Source organism: Pararge aegeria (genome assembly GCF_905163445.1).
Source record: "Pararge aegeria chromosome W unlocalized genomic scaffold, ilParAegt1.1 SUPER_W_unloc_5, whole genome shotgun sequence".
NCBI lineage: Eukaryota > Metazoa > Arthropoda > Insecta > Lepidoptera > Nymphalidae > Pararge > Pararge aegeria.
In genome coordinates this window covers 94516-114065 of record NW_024396991.1, presented here as the reverse complement: position 1 = coordinate 114065, position 19550 = coordinate 94516, and the positions used below count along the sequence as shown (strand labels likewise).

Below are 19550 nucleotides of genomic sequence, written 5' to 3'. Positions count from 1 at the left end.
AGAAAAATAACTATTTTAAAACATGTATAAAAATAATAAAAGATATAACCAAATCCTATGTTGTGTTTTCTTCACTCTATCTGCATACGAAAAAATAGGTAAAAAGAACTATTTTGCAAACTACGATGGCTGGAATAAAAATATGTAAAACACCGAATTATTATTCTACGGTGTTTTAAATATTTTTATTTCAGCCATCACAGTTCGAAAACTTCCAAAATTTCATTCAATAATTTCCCGCCACAATTTTTGTTGTGTGGAACCATTAACAGATGGCGTGGCGGCGAATAGTCTGCACATTTTTGTATGTAGTTGTACTTCTTCTCCTTGGAGTAATATTGTTCTGTGTTTATATGCCTCTAATAAAAAACTTTATTATTATTATATATTTTTTTGGTTTTAACAACGAAAAACGTCGTTTATTTACGAAAAAAGTTTAACAAAAGATTGAATTGTCGTACATTTTTTGCTAACAGAGTTCACAACCGCCCACATCGGTTGTTACTCAGTAGTATCATAGTATGTCGTCAACTATTAGTAAGTCTGCTTCACAAGACCGTTGTTTTGCGATTTACTTGGTGCAATTTAGCTTGTCTAACGTGTTTTTTACAAGTACAAGAAGTAACGGCCAGGACGGACCGTGTTAAGTGCGTGGCACATCACCCTATGGAGCATTGGCTGCTGTGTTCAATACCCCCATATTGAACGTCCATATATGGAATTATGAAACACACACATGGGTCAAAAGATCTGAGGTAAGGTACCCAAACATTCTTATAAATGAAATGTTATAGTGCTTCTAACTCCTTTAGTATGTTAGGGCTGTGTACAAAGAAGTTAAGATCTATGTTCATAAGCTTAATAAAGCAATATTATTATTTTGACGGCCGATTGGCACAGTTTGTAGCGAGCATGAATGTTTTTCAGTATCTGGGTGTTTAAATGTATATTATAAGTATTTATGTATATCAGTCATAAAGATATTCACCAGGCATCTTAGTACCCATAACACAAGCTACGCTTACTTTGGGGCTAGATGGCGATGTGTGTATTGTCGTAATATATTTATTTATTATTTATTTATTAATATATATTTATATTCATATATAAATATATTTTTTTAATCTGTTCCTTTTATTCTATGTCATCTTTCATTAATTGTCTTAGTTATCCACAAATTATGTAGTTCTTCCTTGTAAGTGTAAGTGGCCCTGCTGTACTAATAAGATGTAAAATAAATAAATAAAATAAATTAAAGATTTTAAATTAAGATTTTCGTGGTTAATCAACATTTCTTAAATATAGTTAACGGGTACATACCTACCACGATTATATTTGTCGATATTTCAACCCAATTGCATGGATTGTGGTCACAACGGAACTGAAATATTGACAAATCCAAAATATTATTTGGATTTGTCAGTATTGGCAAAGTTTGGGAATGAACGCAACGAAAATTTAAATTATCTCGACTACTTAATGTCTAACTAGACCTAACCTCAATCGAAATGACTAAACTTCAACATATCATAACGTAGTTCTAAGTTAAAAAACTTAAATCTCTTTCTACCTTTAATGTGTTTATTAGTGTACCTTTACTATTCTTAAAACTTATTGCTGCAAATTCACTAATTACAAGAAATGGAAAGTAGTCACTTTTTCATTATTCCAGTGCGTGTGTTTTAACTTAAATGTTATTTTTGTTAGTTCTCTGAATTATGTTATTTCTTATTGTTTGGCAATTGAACTTATACGAGTATACTAAACCTACTTTATAAAGTATGTTGTTGTTTTGTTAATATTTTATGCTACGAGTATATACCGTTTATACTAAGTTATAAATTCTTAGTTTATGCACTACACACTTGTTGAACCCACCCCTTCACTCTAGCGGAGTTTTGCGTCATCTAGCTGTTATGGCAAATCATTCACCACGGTTATGGAATATAAATTGGCTGCCTCATTCCGTGAGTGATAATACTTCTCTGGATGTCTTCAAGAGAAGATGGCATTATGTACTTGTACAATAAAGAATAAAAAAATTTAAGTGCAGTACTTAGGTACATTAATAAAATACCTACTTTTTACTTCTATCTATTGCCATCAAAATTAAATTATAAGTTCTCGACTTGACCACGACTATGTGATCCGCCCTTGTACACCAGGAAGTATTGGAGGAGAGTGGGGAATTACAAGCATGTGCTTATGTCTGCGGATTTTTAATCAAAAATTACAAGAATGCATGTGAAAAATGTGTAGCTCTGTTAACTGCTACTGCTATGCATTCTTTTGCACAATTTAAAGAATATAATGACTATAAAGAATCTTTAAATTACTAGTAACAAAAAGTTTGTCCTCTGTGTGGAATTTTGTTCCACTTATTTAAATACTTTTTTTGGCAGATAATGCACATAAAAAAGCTTTAATGCATAATTTATTGTCAAGTTTAAAATTGTCTGAAAATTTTGACTTTTTAAATGATTGTGCAGAGCACAAAACCTTAATATAACTTATATTATTAAAAGTGTTCCATATACAAATTAAAAGGTTTGGTACAAAAAAAAAATAGATCTTTTTCTGAAGAATCTGCCACTACTGCACTTAAAAAAAAAAAAATTATTAAAACATGTGTAAGTAAAAAGATCTTGATGTTAATGTGGCAGATATTTATGTTGTAAAGAAATTTAAGGACATTCCGTCCTGTTCAAAATTAGTGCAGTTTTTCAGTATACATGATCTAGGATTTTGTATTTTGTACCTTTGTAAATCAAACTGAAGTCAATTTAAGGTAATCAAGATTTAAAAACCCTTCGATCACTCACTATTGTAATTAAGATGCTTAAAAGTGTTTTGGCTACTAATTTAATTTTGTTTGGTAATATTGGTAATATTTTCATAAGATATCAATGATAAATTGTAATTTACTATTTAATTGATTTGTTACATTTAGAGCTAGCATTATACATCCATTTATACAAGGGCTACTAGGGGCCAAAAATATTTAAGACTATTTTTTAAAGCATCTGTACATTTGAATCTCCTATTATTGTTCTTTCTTTACTTGTGTAAATGTTGGCCTACAAGGCTGCCTAATTCAATAGTTCATAATATAAGTAGTTGTAAGATTTATATTTTATAACATAACTAGCTGACCCGGCGAACTTCGTACCGCCTTAGCGTAGCAATGATGCACTACTTTATTTTGTATAGCTGACCTATCTTAGGTATGAGTACCTATTTAATTTGAACTGGAATCTATAATATCCTCCATATAAAAATGAATCCATAATTCCCTGGTCTCGCTATACCTGAAAAGGACCTTACTAATTTAATTAAATAAAAAACAAAATATATATTTTCATAATAGTGTTTATTCCATAGGATTCAATAATTGCACTAATGTTTTTACAAATCGCTATTGAACAACTTGGCATTTTTAAGTAAACACAGCTCAATACCACGCGCGCTCTAGAAAGCAACTAATAGTCTCTGTACCCTTCACTGCTTCTCTCTACTCTAATGCTTTTTGATAAACTATATTTTTAGTTTTAAGTTCTGGCGCGTAAATAAATAATGTTGATGGTTTTCCGACACGGGAACAGGCGACATATAATTGGCCATGTGAAAAACATGGATTTTCTAGGTTGATGCCACATACACTTAGCGACTGCCCTTGCGATTTATTTATTGACATTGCAAATGCAAGCCGCACTGGAAACTGTAAACGCTTAAAGCTGAATGGCATGTCGTTCGGTATCATAGGGATGCGTGGGATTAAAACATCTTCGCCTTTGTACTTCCCTTTCAAAATTGTGGCTTCGATGACATTGTTCAATAGTTTCTTCACCGCAAGCCGAGTGCCATTACACAGACGTGGCTGGTTTATGTTCCGTAACATAATAATTACTGATCCTATTTTTATTTGCAGATTATGAGGTGGTAAGCCGGACAATTCCAGCGAATTTAAAAATTCTGTTGGATAATTGACAACTTCATCTTCATTAGTAACGGAATCAACTGATTTGTAATTCTTCAATTCGCCAGCTATTTTCTCTTGAATCTGAAAATTTATTTCGTTCACATCAACATTTTTTGCGGCCAATATAACACGTTCGCTTAACCAAACGTGATTTACGTAATTTTGAGCAATGTTTGGAAAAACCATCTCCATGAGTTCGGTCTTTGATTCACAAAAGTTACAAAAATTGGTAGGGAATGTAATGTATCCAGATGATGTATCGACAGCAAGTGCTAAACAAATACGAACATTATTTTCTATAATTTTGTCTACATGCTTCCCATCAACACCGACTGATTTATGGCATAAATACAAAGATCATATGGCGGAAGATATGTTGCATCAGATGCGCCTTAGAACATCGAATGCAGATATCCAAAAGAACGAAGAAATTCACAATGAAGCATTAATTTTAATTGAGGACATGTGCTTGATGCTTACCAACAAAGTATTAACACAAATAGGAATGATAGCACCCAATCGCCCAATGCCCCACGAGTCATTTGATCAAGAATTGAGACGCGAAGCTCAATACGATTCTGAAACATTACGAGAAATGGTTGATAGAACAGTTCCCCTTTTAAATCAACAACAAAAATATGCCTACGATACGCTCATGAAAGTAGTGAACGATGGAACTGGTGGATTTTATTTTTTAGATGCTCCTGGTGGAACTGGAAAAACGTTTTTGTTATCATTGATTTTGGCCACGATTCGATCGCAAAATGGAATTGCACTAGCCCTAGCTTCATCAGGTATTGCAGCTACGTTGTTGGAAGGCGGTCGAACAGCTCATTCGGCTCTCAAGTTGCCGTTGAACCTTCAAATAAATGAAACTCCAACTTGCAACCTTTCGAGGAATTCTGCCATGGCCAAAGTGCTGCAGCAAACCAGATTGATCATTCGGGATGAATGCACGATGGCACACAAAAAATCTTTGGAGGCATTAGATCGCTCAATGCAAGATTTACGAAATAACAAAAACCGGTTTGGTGGTGCAATGATACTATTGGCAGGTGATTTTCGACAAATATTGCCAGTTGTTCCACGCTCAACGCCAGCTGATGAACTAAATGCATGTTTGAAGTCGTCCATTTTATGGAAATACATTAAAACACTTAAATTGAGTATAAACATGAGAGTTGAATTGCAGGAAGACCAGTCTGGAGAAGTGTTTTCCAAACAACTTCAGCATCTTCGAGAGTGTGGTCCCAATGAGTGTCATTCTCTAACAATCCCAAATGTTGACAGGCTTCTCTGTATGTGCCACACAATACACCATTAACAGTTCGCAGATGTTGGAATGATGTTGGACCACGAACATTGACTAACAGTAAACGCAAATAAAAACACTCGTCTTGACTGGGATGGACTGCATAAAGACGGCCTAGTGCATCGGTGGAAAATACTTGTGGATAACCTGGAACTGACTGTCCTCGTTTTCGTCGTTGGAATTTTTTTGATGATTGATTCCAGGTATAATATCTTGGCATTTCGGGGTAAAGTAGCGTTCTGGCAAAATCATCAATCTGGCACATTTCAAAGAAGCTGGTTAATGTTGTCGATGGTGGCCTGTTAACTCGTTGTAATACGTTTGCATCTGTAAAATACACCCGTTGACCATTTTCCAAATGTACGGCCAAGTGAACAACAGTAGGGTGTCGTTCATGTATAGGAAACGAAAATATACGCCACATGCCTTCGTTACTACTAACATGGCGGCCCATTTGATATTGAGTGACTTCATCATTAGAATTATCGGCAGCAACTCCGAAGACAGCCATATCACTACCTTTGTTCACATACTTGCAAATGTATTTAATGGATTTTACGGAATGGCAAAATTCGACGTTTATGTGTGCTTTATATGCCTTGCAGAGTAATGGCGAAAACGGAACAACCCAACGATTATCAACTTCAACGTCCTGTCGATTTACTTTGACTATTGTTGACTTTCCATTGTCATCAATGGATCGGCGGCGATAAAGTGGATATCCATCATTTCCAGTAATAGTTTCTGCTACTTATTGTCAGCACCTGTAAACAATTTTTTGTGTTAATAATATAAATTTTAAGTTAGTAAACATATATTTTAATGTAGTAAACATATTGTTAATAATTTACCTGTAACTGGATTTATCATCTTCATTGAAAAATGATAGCCGTCTTCACCTTGCCAAAATAAGATAGGATATTGTAAGGCATCATATGATCGATGTGTTTCAGACACACGCTGAAGCTGATCGTTCCGCCGATGTAAAACAATGTCTCGGTTTTCTAAATTTTCACCCACGACAACAATAGCCACTTCATCAATTGTTGGCGCATTAAAACGTCCAGCATGTTGTCCTGCAGGCGCCTTATCGGCTCTGATGACAATTTTGTGATTATCTGATGGCATGCGGTCTAATGCAGTTGTGTATAATGCAACTAATTCATTGTGTTGATGGAAAAATGTTTGAAGTTGTTCCACAATGGATCTTTTCACTGAGTTGTTGTGTGCGCAACGCTGATCGACTTCTCTTGCTGAATTGCCCATAAAATATATTTGCAAAAATTTATAGTCTTCATCGGGCATAGGCAATAAGGAACCTGTTCGATGATATATTTGACCCTGAATCTGCAAGAATATTAATATGTATATAGGCAATTGTATAGCAAATTGTACCACCATGTGGCTCACAAAATATTGCCACAATACTTCACATCATTTTTTCAAATTAAAACTACTTTAAACCTCAACATTGAACAGCTTTCCATTGCAGCTTTAGGTAGTAGGCTTTACCAAGTATTGGAATACCTTGCTCATGCCACTATGAAATACAACATGTTATAAAATGTTGCTGATTAAGTCATTGGATTATAGACTATTATTATGTATTTGACTTATTGTTTACAAAATAAACAAATTACTGGCTCAACATATTTTGCACCAGCTACATGGTTGTAAAACTAAAAAAAATGTTTGCCATTATACTTACTTTGAAAGTAGGCATAAAATTGTCCCGAATAACTTTTGTTGCCCCAAATGATGTCATTTGAAAGCAATTATTGTACTGCTGGATAAGAGTCAAAAAATGATTAGAATCTTGGCCAATTCCAGAAACCAATGAATGTAGTGGCTCTGGTGGCGGTACCAATGGCGTCAATTTGACTTGGCCGCTGGCGCAACACAATCCAGGGGCTTAATTTTTGAATTTTAATGCCTTGCAATGTGGACACACAATATTCATTAGTCCAATAGCAACAATTTGCTCTGAACTGTAATCAATTGCCACATTATAATTGAATGCAGCTCTGTGGGGATTAAACACAACATTTCTATCTTGATATAGATTCCGTTCAAATTCATTTCGCGCTTCGCGTTGCTCATCAGTTTGATTTGCTCTTATATTTCTTTGACTTGCCGTATTTCGAGTTCTGCGGCCTAAGCTTGTACGTCTGGTTAATGGCATTGTTAAAAACGAAAATCCAACTGAAAAAATAAAAAGCTCTTATACATTTTCTGTATAACCATGTATACCGAATTATAGTATTGTGTAGTCACCAAAAGTTACTAAAAATCAATATGAAGCTGTGAACTTACCGTGATTAAATCGAGTAATATTTTATCTTTTTCTTTTTTTTGGTTTATTGGTTCTGCGCGCTGAGCGATTGAACCATAGTCAATTGCTTATTCTGTGGTCAAGTGTTTTTCTTATTTATACATTTTTTTTTTTTTTAAAACGAGGAAACTTTTTACATTGAAAAAAAAACTAAGTTTTTTATAAAAAGGAAACGGAATTTCGAAAAGAATTAATAGGATCAGGAAAGGATTAAATAGTATAATAATATGGATTTAATAATAATATAATTTAATAATACGGAATATTTAAACTAGCTACTTATTTACAACTTAATATCATACAATAGGAAAAATGAGGAAAAAAGTTTATATATACATGATTCATTAATGGACAAGAGGATGTCAACGGAAGTAGGAAGTGGGATGTTTAACTTAATAAGACCCTGGTAAAATGAATCCCGGTTATATTTTGAGCATGATAAGAATATGCGGTTCAGGTCCCCCACCTCACCACATTCGCACAAATCACTATCCACAATTCCAAATTTCGCCAGTTGCACAGGAGAACAAACGTGGCCCAAACGCATACGCGTCAAGATACATGTCACTCTCCTGCTCAACTTTAAATCCGAGAACCATGGCTTTGACGGAATAGAGTTTTGAATCCTAGCGAAAGATTTACCCTTTGACTGGCTAGAAATCGACCAAGCCATTTTCCAAGATTCCTGAAGGGAATGTTTTGGCAGTGCACATAAATCATAGGCATAGTTACAATAGTCGGCAATATCTCCGCATGATATAGCCTCATTGGCAAGCTGGTCAGCACGTTCATTTCCAGAAATTCCAGTGTGACCTGGTACCCAGGAAAACACCACTGTATAGCCTTTTTCATTACAAGTAAGCAGGAGGTTTCTAATTTTTAAAATAACATGGCTTATCTGGGCATACTTAAATGGAAATCTAGATAAAGCTTGCAGAGCACTCATAGAGTCGGTAAATATGATAGATTCCTTAAGTTTGGCAAGAAGAATATATTCAACAGATTTTAACAAACCAAAGCATTCTCCAGTAAATACTGATGATTCCGGTGGAAGTTATATTTTCTGGACAATATTATATTGAACATGAAAAACTCCAACTCCAACCGGGCCATCCGGTGAATGCTTAGAAGCATCACTATACATATAATGAAAATCAGAAAATTTATTTTCTTTTAATATGTTTACATATTGAGGAGCTTCCAACTGGTTTCTTGGAATACCTGGATTAATTCTAACATCAAAAAGTAGGATAGCAATATGTACTATAGATCGGCGCTTGTATGGAGCAAAACATTCGATAGCTTTTGATAAGACACGGGGCAGATTTATGGGACCAGTACGAACAAGTATCTATAAATTCTAAGAGGAGTTGAAGTTTATCACGTAAAGGATGCTGTGAAAATTGCATAGCTTTAAATAGATACCTATCAGCTAGAAATTGTCGTCTTAAACATAGAGGGGGTTCAACGCACTCTATTTGCATAGCATTGATAGGAGTAGATTTCATAGCACCAAGGATGATCCTTAGCGCTTTTGCCTGCACGCTATCTAATTTCCTAAGAGCAACGGCACTACAGGGCTCTAGAATAAAAGTGGCGTAATCTAATAAGCTACGAATAAGGGCATTATAAATAAGACGCAAGGAAAAAGAATGAGCACCCCACCAGACACCGGTTAGACACCTGATCATATGTAAGTTTTTTTCACACTTAGCTACAATATAGTTACAGTGAGGAACTCCAGTAAGTCTGGAGTCTAAAATAAAGCCCAAGAATTTCGCTTCAGACTTTACAGGGATAGGATTATCCCTGTAAAGCCCAAGAATTTCGCTTCAGACTTTACAGGGATAGGATTATCCCTATAAAGGACGTTGAAATCGGGATAGATTCTCCGTCTAGAAAATAGAACAACAGTGCTTTTATTAACAGACAATTCCAGTCCGTGGATATCTAACCAGTAATTTAGCTTTTTAAGAGTTGTAGTTAAACAGTTACTAGAATTTTCAATACACTTATCCGATTTGTATAAGAGTAGATCATCAGCATATTGCAAAATATTTACATCAGAGTTTAATGATTTTTCTAAATCATATGTATAAATATTATACAGTAATGGACTGAGGACGGACCCCTGGGGTAAACCTCTCCATGCCAGCCTTGAAAGTTGAGTACCGTTATGTAGGTCTAATTTAATACACCTCTCCGAAAGCATATTGATAATAAATGTAATTAATAATTGTGGTACATGGAGGTCATGAAGTTTTCTATGCATAACTGAGATCAGCACATTATCATACGCTGAGCTGATATCAAGAAAGGCCGCAAGAACCGACTCATTACTCGAGAAAGCTAGCCAAATATCCGAAACCAAAATACTAATATTGTCTGTGGTACTACGGCCTTTTCTGAATCCCAGCTGATTAGCTGTCAAAATATTATTATTTTCAATGAAAAATTCTAACCTGTTTTTAACAAGATGCTCAGCTATTTTAGCAAGAACAGAGGATAGGGCTATTGGGCGAAAAGAAGAAACATCAGAGGCTGGTTTGTTTGGTTTTAATATGGGAATTATAGCTTGGGTTTTCCAAGAAGAAGGAATATTACCAGACAACACAATGGCATTAATAATACTCAAATAGTAGTTCAAGGAAGCGACACTGCTGTTTATTAAGAAAGAGTAAGTAATGCCGTCTTCGCCTGGGGATGAATCTTTTACATAAGATAAAACCCCTTCTAGTTCAGACAAAGAAAAGGGAGCATTGAGGTCTGTATAACTACAAGCTTTAGAGGAAAAAGTACAACACTGGACATTATTAAAGTCAGGAACTGATGGAGGAGCCAACTTATCCATAAATTGGTCGGCTAGCTCAATAGGTAATGCACCAGATGGAGATTCATAGAAAGCTGATTTAAACCTTCTAATATTTCTCCAAACTACCGATGGACAAATATCAGGACTTATGGACTCGCAAAATCGTTTCCAACCCTCAAATTTCTTCTTTTTGAGGAGCTTACGAGTTGTAGAAACTGTTTGAGAATAATTTTCAAAATTATCCGTAGTCATCATGGAACAATATTTTTTCTCAGCCTCTTTCCGTTGCTTAATGGCAATTGTGCATTCATGATCCCACCAAGGGGGAAATGGAATTTTACCTTGTCTATTACCTCGTTGTGGGAATAAAGTGTTAGCAGCATCAATAAGAATTTTACTAAATGCATCTGCACATATTGTTTCATTACCATCTTTAACCGTAGGAAGGCTAGATATTTTTGAATCAACATAATGTTTAAATGTAGTCCAGTCATCTGGCAGCTTATGTTTTAATTTAGAACTGTATTGTTGGTTAGAAGGAGGGCAAGAGATAGGTAAAGTAAGAACAAGTGGTAAGTGATCACTGCCATAAGAATGATTAAGTACACTCCAGGATATCAGAGAGGCCATACTTGGAGAGCAAAGAGATAGGTCAGGAGCACTAAGGCATTCACCAGGACCAGTACGTCGAGTTGGAGTGCCATTGTTCAAAATACATATATTTTGAGAGTCTAAAATATCTGCCATCAATTCACCATAATAATTAGAACTAGTACTACCCCATGACTGATTTTGACAATTGAAATCCCCAAGTACTAAAAATGGACTAGGTAAAGTAGTAAGTAAATGACTAAACTCATTATATAAGGAATAAGAAGGGTGAGGAATATAAACAGAAATAATACAAATTTTATTTACAATCACAGCAATGGCATTAATGCCATCACTGAGCGGAGGGAGTGAAAAAATTTTATAGGAGAAAGCTTTGGCAATGAGTATGGCCACTCCACCATATCCATCAAGCCTATCATTTCTCACAGTAACAAAACCAGAGATCCTGAAAGAGAACTCTGGTTTTAACCATGTCTCAGAGAGACACATAGCCATAGGCTTATATTTATTTAGCAAGTAAAGAATATCAGTTTTTTTGCTTATGGCACTCCTACAGTTCCACTGAAGGATTTTGTGGTCCATAATTAAAGATTTGGTTTAGAGCTGTCAATAAAGAATTTGCGACGTTGGACGGTGAAGAGATAGTATTAGAAGTGTTATTTAAACTAGAATTAGAGAGTAATTTTATAAGTTCCAAAATTAATTCTGCAATGGATTGTTGTGGGATTGTATTTGATGATCTCTGTTTTAAGACATAACCATCAGGCATCTGAGAATTAGGATTATTGTAATCACTGTCAATCGATTGATGCATGGAACGGTCATATCCTCCAGTTTGTTTTGGAGGTACACAACGTTGAACAAACACAGTTTTTTTATGAGAACTGTTTGGTGCTGATGGTACATATGAATTGAAGTTTGATGAAGGATGATTTTCATTTTCAGATTGTGGAGGAGAGGTAGCAGCTACATCAGCATAAGACTTTGATGTAGAAGGGGGATGGACTTTAGCCGCCTCTGCATATGATATGCAGCTCTGGGCCATTGAAATTTTGATTTTCTGCTGTCTAGAAAATTCTGGACACAACTTACTAGTCGTAAAGTGGCGACCTGTGCAATGAAGACAACGAGCATTATCAGAGACAACAGCACAAGTGTCTGAGGGGTGTTCATCCCCACATTTAAAGCAACGGGGCTTGGATCTGCATTGAATTTTAGTGTGGCCAAATTTGCAACAATTGTAGCACTGGATGGTTGGGAAAATATATAATTCAACAGGGAGTGCTGTATAACACATGTAAACCCTTTTTGGTAAAATTTGACCATCAAACGTCAATACAACCATGTTTGTATTTGAAAATGAAGCTGTACCATCAGTAACATTTTTTCTTTTAATACGTCTTACCTTTATGATTTTACCACATCCTATAGGAACATTGATATTTTCCTGGATATCTTCTTCCGTCCAGTCTTGGGGCACACCTTTCACTATACCCACTCGTGTAACAGTAAAGCTAGGAATGAAAACTTTGTAAGAGAGGCCCACTATCAATGAGCTCTCTGTAAACAAGTTGGCATCCTCATAATTGGAAAAAGCCATGGACAATCTATTTCTGCCTATGCGTTTTAAACTGCCATTAACAATATTATTTATTTTATATTTTTTCAAATCTTTGCCAAACTGTATTGGATGCAAAGTAATTGGATCATTTGGGGATGAGGTGACTCTTTGTATGTGGACAGTGAAAGGGCCGGAATCTGTGCTAACATACTTTCTAGGTAGTGGTTGTGAGAGACCCGAGGCAGTGGATTGAGTCATGTTGGCACCAGTATTGACCGGTGGGGCATGGCTTTTAGGAGGTAACATATTTTTGTTCTCATCTTTAATATCATCTAAAACAATTGGAATAATTTTTCCGTCAGAGTCTTCGCACTGACATGCTTGGACATACAATTTTCCATCCTTACTCTTTCGTTTTTTACAATTGCAATGACGACACCTTTTTCGCGGTTTCGTGCGTTTTCGTTGTGAAGGAGGAACAAAGCCATCCTCAGTGTCCATTGACGAATCATCAATGATGACGTTATATCCTACAGGAGGTCCAGGGCCAGGCCCCGGACCTCCGGGGTCGTCCGGGGGATCGACCCCCATATAAAGAAAAAAAACTTACCAACTCTCAATAATTAATACATACACTAATAATAACACAAAATAATAAAAAAGATATCTAGAAACAATTTACTAAATACTCTTAAACACTAAATTCCTTATCTGATCCACTTTTTTCAATAATTAAAAATTAAAACCTAAAAACCACGTCTGCCAAATTCGAAGTTTCCCGCGCTTTTTTAATATTTTATCACAGATTACCTTTTTTATAAAGCCAATGTACTACCACAGATTACTAAATAGTATGGAGGGTAGAGGTAAGGAGAGTCATCTGTGTATATGAAAAAGTGTCGTCAAAATGTATTAAATTAGGATGGCGCGACATTTGCATCAGGGTAACTCTTAAAAGAAGCGCCAAATATAAATATTGTTAGAGTAGGCTTGAAAAATAAACAAGGAAGTATGGAGATACAAGGAAGTAAGGTTATATTTACCACAATATTTTGTACAACGTAAGTTGTTGAAATTCTCAATAATTAACTACTTTAGTCGATAATGACATTAAATTTTTTAACTCGGCATACTTCAATTCATCTACGATTGCTACATTCATACCATACCCTGTGCATCCACCAGCGCCATTGTGGAGGATTTTTGAACTGTTATTTAGCGCAACAACTGGACACTTTTTCAACTTTTCTCCCATAGAATTTAATTAAGTAACCACGTAGCCGAACAAATGATGTTCGAATTTAATTAAGTAACCACGTGTCCGAACAAACAATGCTCTTTCAATATAGTCTATGGCTGTGAATGACATTGACATTCGTTACGCGCGTTTTTTTAAATATGCAAAATTAAATGTATATTTTTCAATAATTCTGAGAGATTTTCTTAATATTTTTTTTCGTAAGAACCTTCTCTTAATAATAACAAATAAAACAAAAACAGAATTAGTGAAATCGGTCCAGCCATTCACGCTATGGAGGGTAGAGGTAAGGAGAGTCATCTTATATGGGAGAAAAGTTGAAAAAGTGTCCAGTGTATGCGCTAAATAACAGTTCAAAAATCCTCCACAATGGCGCTGGTGGATGCACAGGGTATGGTATGAATGTAGCAATCGTAGATGAATTGAAGTATGCCGAGTTAAAAAATTTAATGTCATTATCGACTAAAGTAGTTAATTATTGAGAATTTCAACAACTTACGTTGTACAAAATATTGTGGTAAATATAACCTAAAACGAGAGGGATGCGACGATCTTTCCATGGTGCTAAAGTTAGTCATTGTTAAAAAAAAATTCACATTAACTGTCACTTGTACATTTTTTAATGTAAGGCAAAGATATTTCGTCATACAGCCTATATAAATGTTATTTCAGTATTTCCATCATCAAAAACTCTGATTTATTTTTTATAGCCTACATAACAAACTAATAAAATACAAAATTAAAGAATTAATAGAAAATGTCTACGTGTTTTTATAAAAGAAGGATATAATATTTTACCGATTCGTTTATTACAACTAAGGCCATCTCTATTTGTTCGAGCTTCGAATTCGAAACTCACTTCACTTCGCAAGTGCGTGCCAGGTGTTTAGAGAATATCATATCAAGGTCATGTGAGATCGCTTTCGAAGTGATCTTTCTCACTTAAGTGAGCTTCGATATCGAGATGGCATTATTCAGAATAGCCTTGCAGACTTGGCCCAGGGCAATAGATAGGATTAAGAGCGTAGACAGAGAAGTAAATTCTCTGTCTACGCTCAGTCATATATATTTTTTTGGTTTTAACAACGAAAAATGGTAAGTAAACGTCGTTTATTTACGAAAAGAGTTTAACAAAAGATTGAACTGTCGTACATTTTTTGCTAACAGAGTTCCGCCCACATCGGTTGTTAGTCAGTAGTATCATAGTATGTCGTCAACTATTAGTAAGTCTGCTTCACAAGACCGTTGTTTTGCGATTTACTTGGTGCACTATTTGGTGTTTAGCTTGTTTAACGTGTTTTTTAATGTTTCTAAAGCCGTTAACATTGGATTTCAAGAAGTAACGGCCAGGTCGGACCGTGATAAGTGCGTGGCTCAGCACCCTATGGAGCATTGGCTGCTGTGTTCAATACCCCCATATTGAACGTCCATATATGGAATTATGAAACACACACATAGGTCAAAAGATCTGAGGTAAGGCACCCAAACATTCTTATAAATGAATTGTTATAGTTCTTCTAACTCCTTTAGTATGTTAGGGCTGTGTACAAAGAAGTTGCGATCTATGTTCATAAGCTTAATAAAGCAATATTATTATTTTGACGGCCGATTGGCACAGTTTGTAGCGAGCATGAATGTTTTTCAGTATCTGGGTGTTTAAATGTATATTATAAGTATTTATGTATATCATTCATAAAGATATTCACCAGGCATCTTAGTACGGTAAAAGTATAGATATCCGGTACTTGCGTACGAGGGTGGGAGTGGGAGGGGGGAGGTAGGGGAAGCCCCCCCCACCTTTCCCCTTTGTCGGAAAAGTATAGTTTTCGAGTAATGATTTTTTTATAAATCATAACCTCACTTCTTTTACATAGGAATATTGACCTATATATTAAATATCCTATGTTAAATACACCTTTTTAGTGTCAGATTCTAGGGGACGTCTCGCTCCGCTCTGCTTCGCTCGGCTCTCAATGGTCTTTTATGTTCTAACCTAACCTAACCTAGCTTCTTAAAATAGATTTTGACCTATGTATTAAATATCCTATGTTAAATATACCTTTTTAGTGTCAGATTCTAGGGGACGCCTCGCTCCGCTCCGCTTCGCTCGGTTCTCAATGGTCTTTTATGTTCTAACCTAACCTAGCTTTTTAAAATATATTTTGACCTATAAATATATTAATTATCCTGTGTTAAATATACCTTTTTTCTATGATAGTGGTAAATGAAACAATGGAAGTTTTATTTTAATTATTTAATTAATTTTACATGTTTTATACCTTGCATTACTTCAAGGAATGGATCCTTTTTATATTTCTCAATATTTCGCCTCCACAAATATTCAACTATGACGTCTGCAATTGTGTATTATTGTAATTTTGTTTTTTAAAATATCTTTTTATCGCTCTCCATTGGGACTCAATTCGTTGAGTATGAGTCCCATCTTCAGCCACAAATGGATTGTCTGGGTCTGAGTGGTTGACTTTTTTATGGATGTACCCATGTTCTGCCAAGCAATCATATGCCCGCCAACAATCTGTATGAACTGTGGTGCCAGCAGCCACGTGTTTCTTTATAAGTGGCACCAGCATCTCAGCAGATCTAATATTGTCCGGGCACACCTCTAGTCTGAGATCTTCAGACCCATCTTCAATCATACCGAGCACCCAGTGTCCTTCTATGTGACATCCTACAACAAGTAAAATTAATTTTAGACATTTAGCATGGCAAAAAGTAGATGTGAAAAGTCATCTTACTTATATGTATGTTACCTTTATTATATTTGCGTTTTCCAAATTTGCTCTCGTCAATCTGCACAATTTTGCCTGGGCCACCAATCATTCCAGAAAACTGTAGTTTTTCAAGGTGGTAAATAACAACCACTTCTCTACAATAATTAAACCAATCACTTATTGTGTTTCGGCTTAAACATTGCTGTTTCTCTCTTTTGTATGGGTCCTTATGAATTGTTTTATTATAAGACCATCCTTGAGAATATGCATAGATCAAATAATATACATGTGGTAAATCAAGCACAACATTTTCAAAAAAAGTTCCTAGTCTTCGGGAGATTTTAACTCCACTGCCTCCACCTTTCTTCTTACAGGATGCTTTGGCACATATAAATGTGCCAAAAGATTTGCAGCCAGTTGTGTAACATATTTTCATTAATGTTTTATGTTTTCCGCAACGCCGTTCCTTAAGGACCAGCCCTTCATCTTCACTATATCGAACACATTGCTCATTTGTTCCGAGTTTGCGCACGATATCCATCAGATTCCACATGAGTAGAATCTCTGAAACGGATAGCCCACGATTCACGTAGTCGTCGTCGCTTAAGTGTAAATTTAATTTTGAATTATTTTCTTTTGTGTAAAACGGATTTGCTCTGTACTTATTTACCTACTAAGTGTTCGCACAAAAGTTTTGTTTGTAGAGTTATGTGCAATGCTCAAAAAGCTGTCAAGCGCTAACGATCACGTATAAATTAATTATATATAGTCGCGTCAGTTATACTTGGCAACTTTTTAATCGTCTTACCGTTCCCGTAATATTATAAGTGTATCCTATTAAAAGTTTTCTAGACAATATTTAAAATAAGTTTAGTTTACTAGAGTAGGGAAATGAGCAGTTTTTAAATCAGCTAATCGAATTAATTTCGCAATTGGAATATTTTTACGCAAAGTTGAATGATCGAAACAGTTATAGGTATACACCGGCTACCGCTACAGCCAAAATTCCTGCTCTCTTTTTTGAAAACTGACATCCCGACAATCTTGATCGTACGCTCTTCAATGAAATAGAAAATGCATTTAATAAAGTATTTAATATTAAATACATAGATTTTAATAAAAAAATGAGGTTTAGTGATTGGGCGGCTATAGGCATTTACAAAAGCAGGGATAAGTTGTATGAGCTATATGATGAAAAACAATACAATCAGACTCCAACTTACCTTGAATATGTAAAAAGTTACTCCAAAACATTTAAAAATGTTTGTAGCTATATTGATTCATCGGATATCATTAAAAACTTCATGTACATGTACAATGTTCATATTACAGAGCTTCCCCGTTGTCTAGTTTAAATAACTATTTGAATTAATTATAGTACTAGAACAAGTACTAGGGTCATTTGTTAAAACACATTTATTACAGCGAGGTTACTATACAATTGATGAATTTCTTAATGACAAGGTTGCTTGGAAACATCCGGCTCCGCTTTCAGCTCTCACAAGATAGAAAAATGAATGTTAAAATGTAAAATGTAAATTATTGATGTTGGAAAAGAGCAACTGCTGAGTTTCTTACCGGCTTCTTCTCGGTAGAATCTACCTTCCGAACCGGTGGTAGAGTCAATACAAACAGACAGACTTGACGTTTCAAAAGTGCTTATATTAGGCCTACTTGAAATAAATGAATTTTGAATTTTGATAACCACTTACCACTTGTTGTTGTAATAATGGTTTCCCAATTTATTTCAAATACCTAATCTTTTGTGTCAACTTTAGCTTTAAACTATGTAGAACTGTTTACTAACTTTACCGTTAGCTGGATTAAGCCAACACCTACAATGGATCTTCTTGTAATGTTGTATTAGCCTAATATTGCATGTTGGCACTACTACAGGTCGTGTCATAATTATTCGGTAATAAGATCAAGAAATGCTGCGGCGTAAAGTATAGTCACAGTAGTGAGTAGTTCTAGTATATGTGAAGATTTACCTCTAACTCGATAACCTCTAACTAGAGAACTCTTGATCTTTATCAAGAATTATCGAATAAGAATCATATTAAGATAAAGGAGTATATTTTATCAAGGTACCTAATGTACCTTGAACATTAATTAGGGATAATAAGTTTGTAGCTTTACATTTTGACCCTATTTTCCTTACTCGTATACAAATATAGTAATTGAAGACATAAATTATTAAAGCTCTTCAGGATGTAGTTCAAAAATAACTTACTCATATTAAATTTTGTAAAGAGAATTCCCATCGTAACGTATGTCAGTATTTTTTTAAATTCTGTTGGATATCGTTATCGTGTAGTGTATCGTGTGTTATGTAGTAGGTATTTATTTAATTTGCCAGGTTGCAAAGAGAATTCATAGCAGAATTATTTATATAAGTACTTTGTACTATTTATTTTTGAGTACTGAAGATACAAATAAAACACAAGTACTTATTTACAAAAAAACTCTTGATCTAATTTTTTTTTTTTTTTTTTTATTGGATCATTAAACTGGTAACAACCAATGACGTTATCATGAGAATAACATAAATACAAGAGAAAGACAGGAGATTGAAACCTTCTAGAAATGACCACAGCATGCTTAATTTAGATAATCTAAAAGCTAATCAAATAAAGCAAAATTTAAAACTTAATACCTGCAATACTATACAATGAATAGTGATGATATAAAATTAAAACGGAAAATAAATTAATTTAAGTTATGTAAGTAAATGTTTGACATGTTTTTTGAATGAGGTCAAAGAACTACTAAAAATGTCACAGTTATTTCTGTAAGCATTTAAAAGTGAGCAAATTCGAAAGACAGGCGCATGTTGTCCTGCCTTGGTCCGACAAAAAGGTAAATGAAACGGTTTCCGATTTTGCAGGCGACCACCCGAACGCGGTACACAAAACTTCAACCTCTCCAATATTTCCGTTGACTCAATGTCTC

At 34.9% G+C, this 19550-nt stretch overlaps 1 pseudogene; it reads right to left on the bottom strand.

The window, feature by feature from the left end:
• Positions 1–16096: 16096 nt before the first annotated feature.
• LOC120636853 lies at positions 16097–17151 on the bottom strand (annotated as a pseudogene).
• Positions 17152–19550: the final 2399 nt, after the last annotated feature.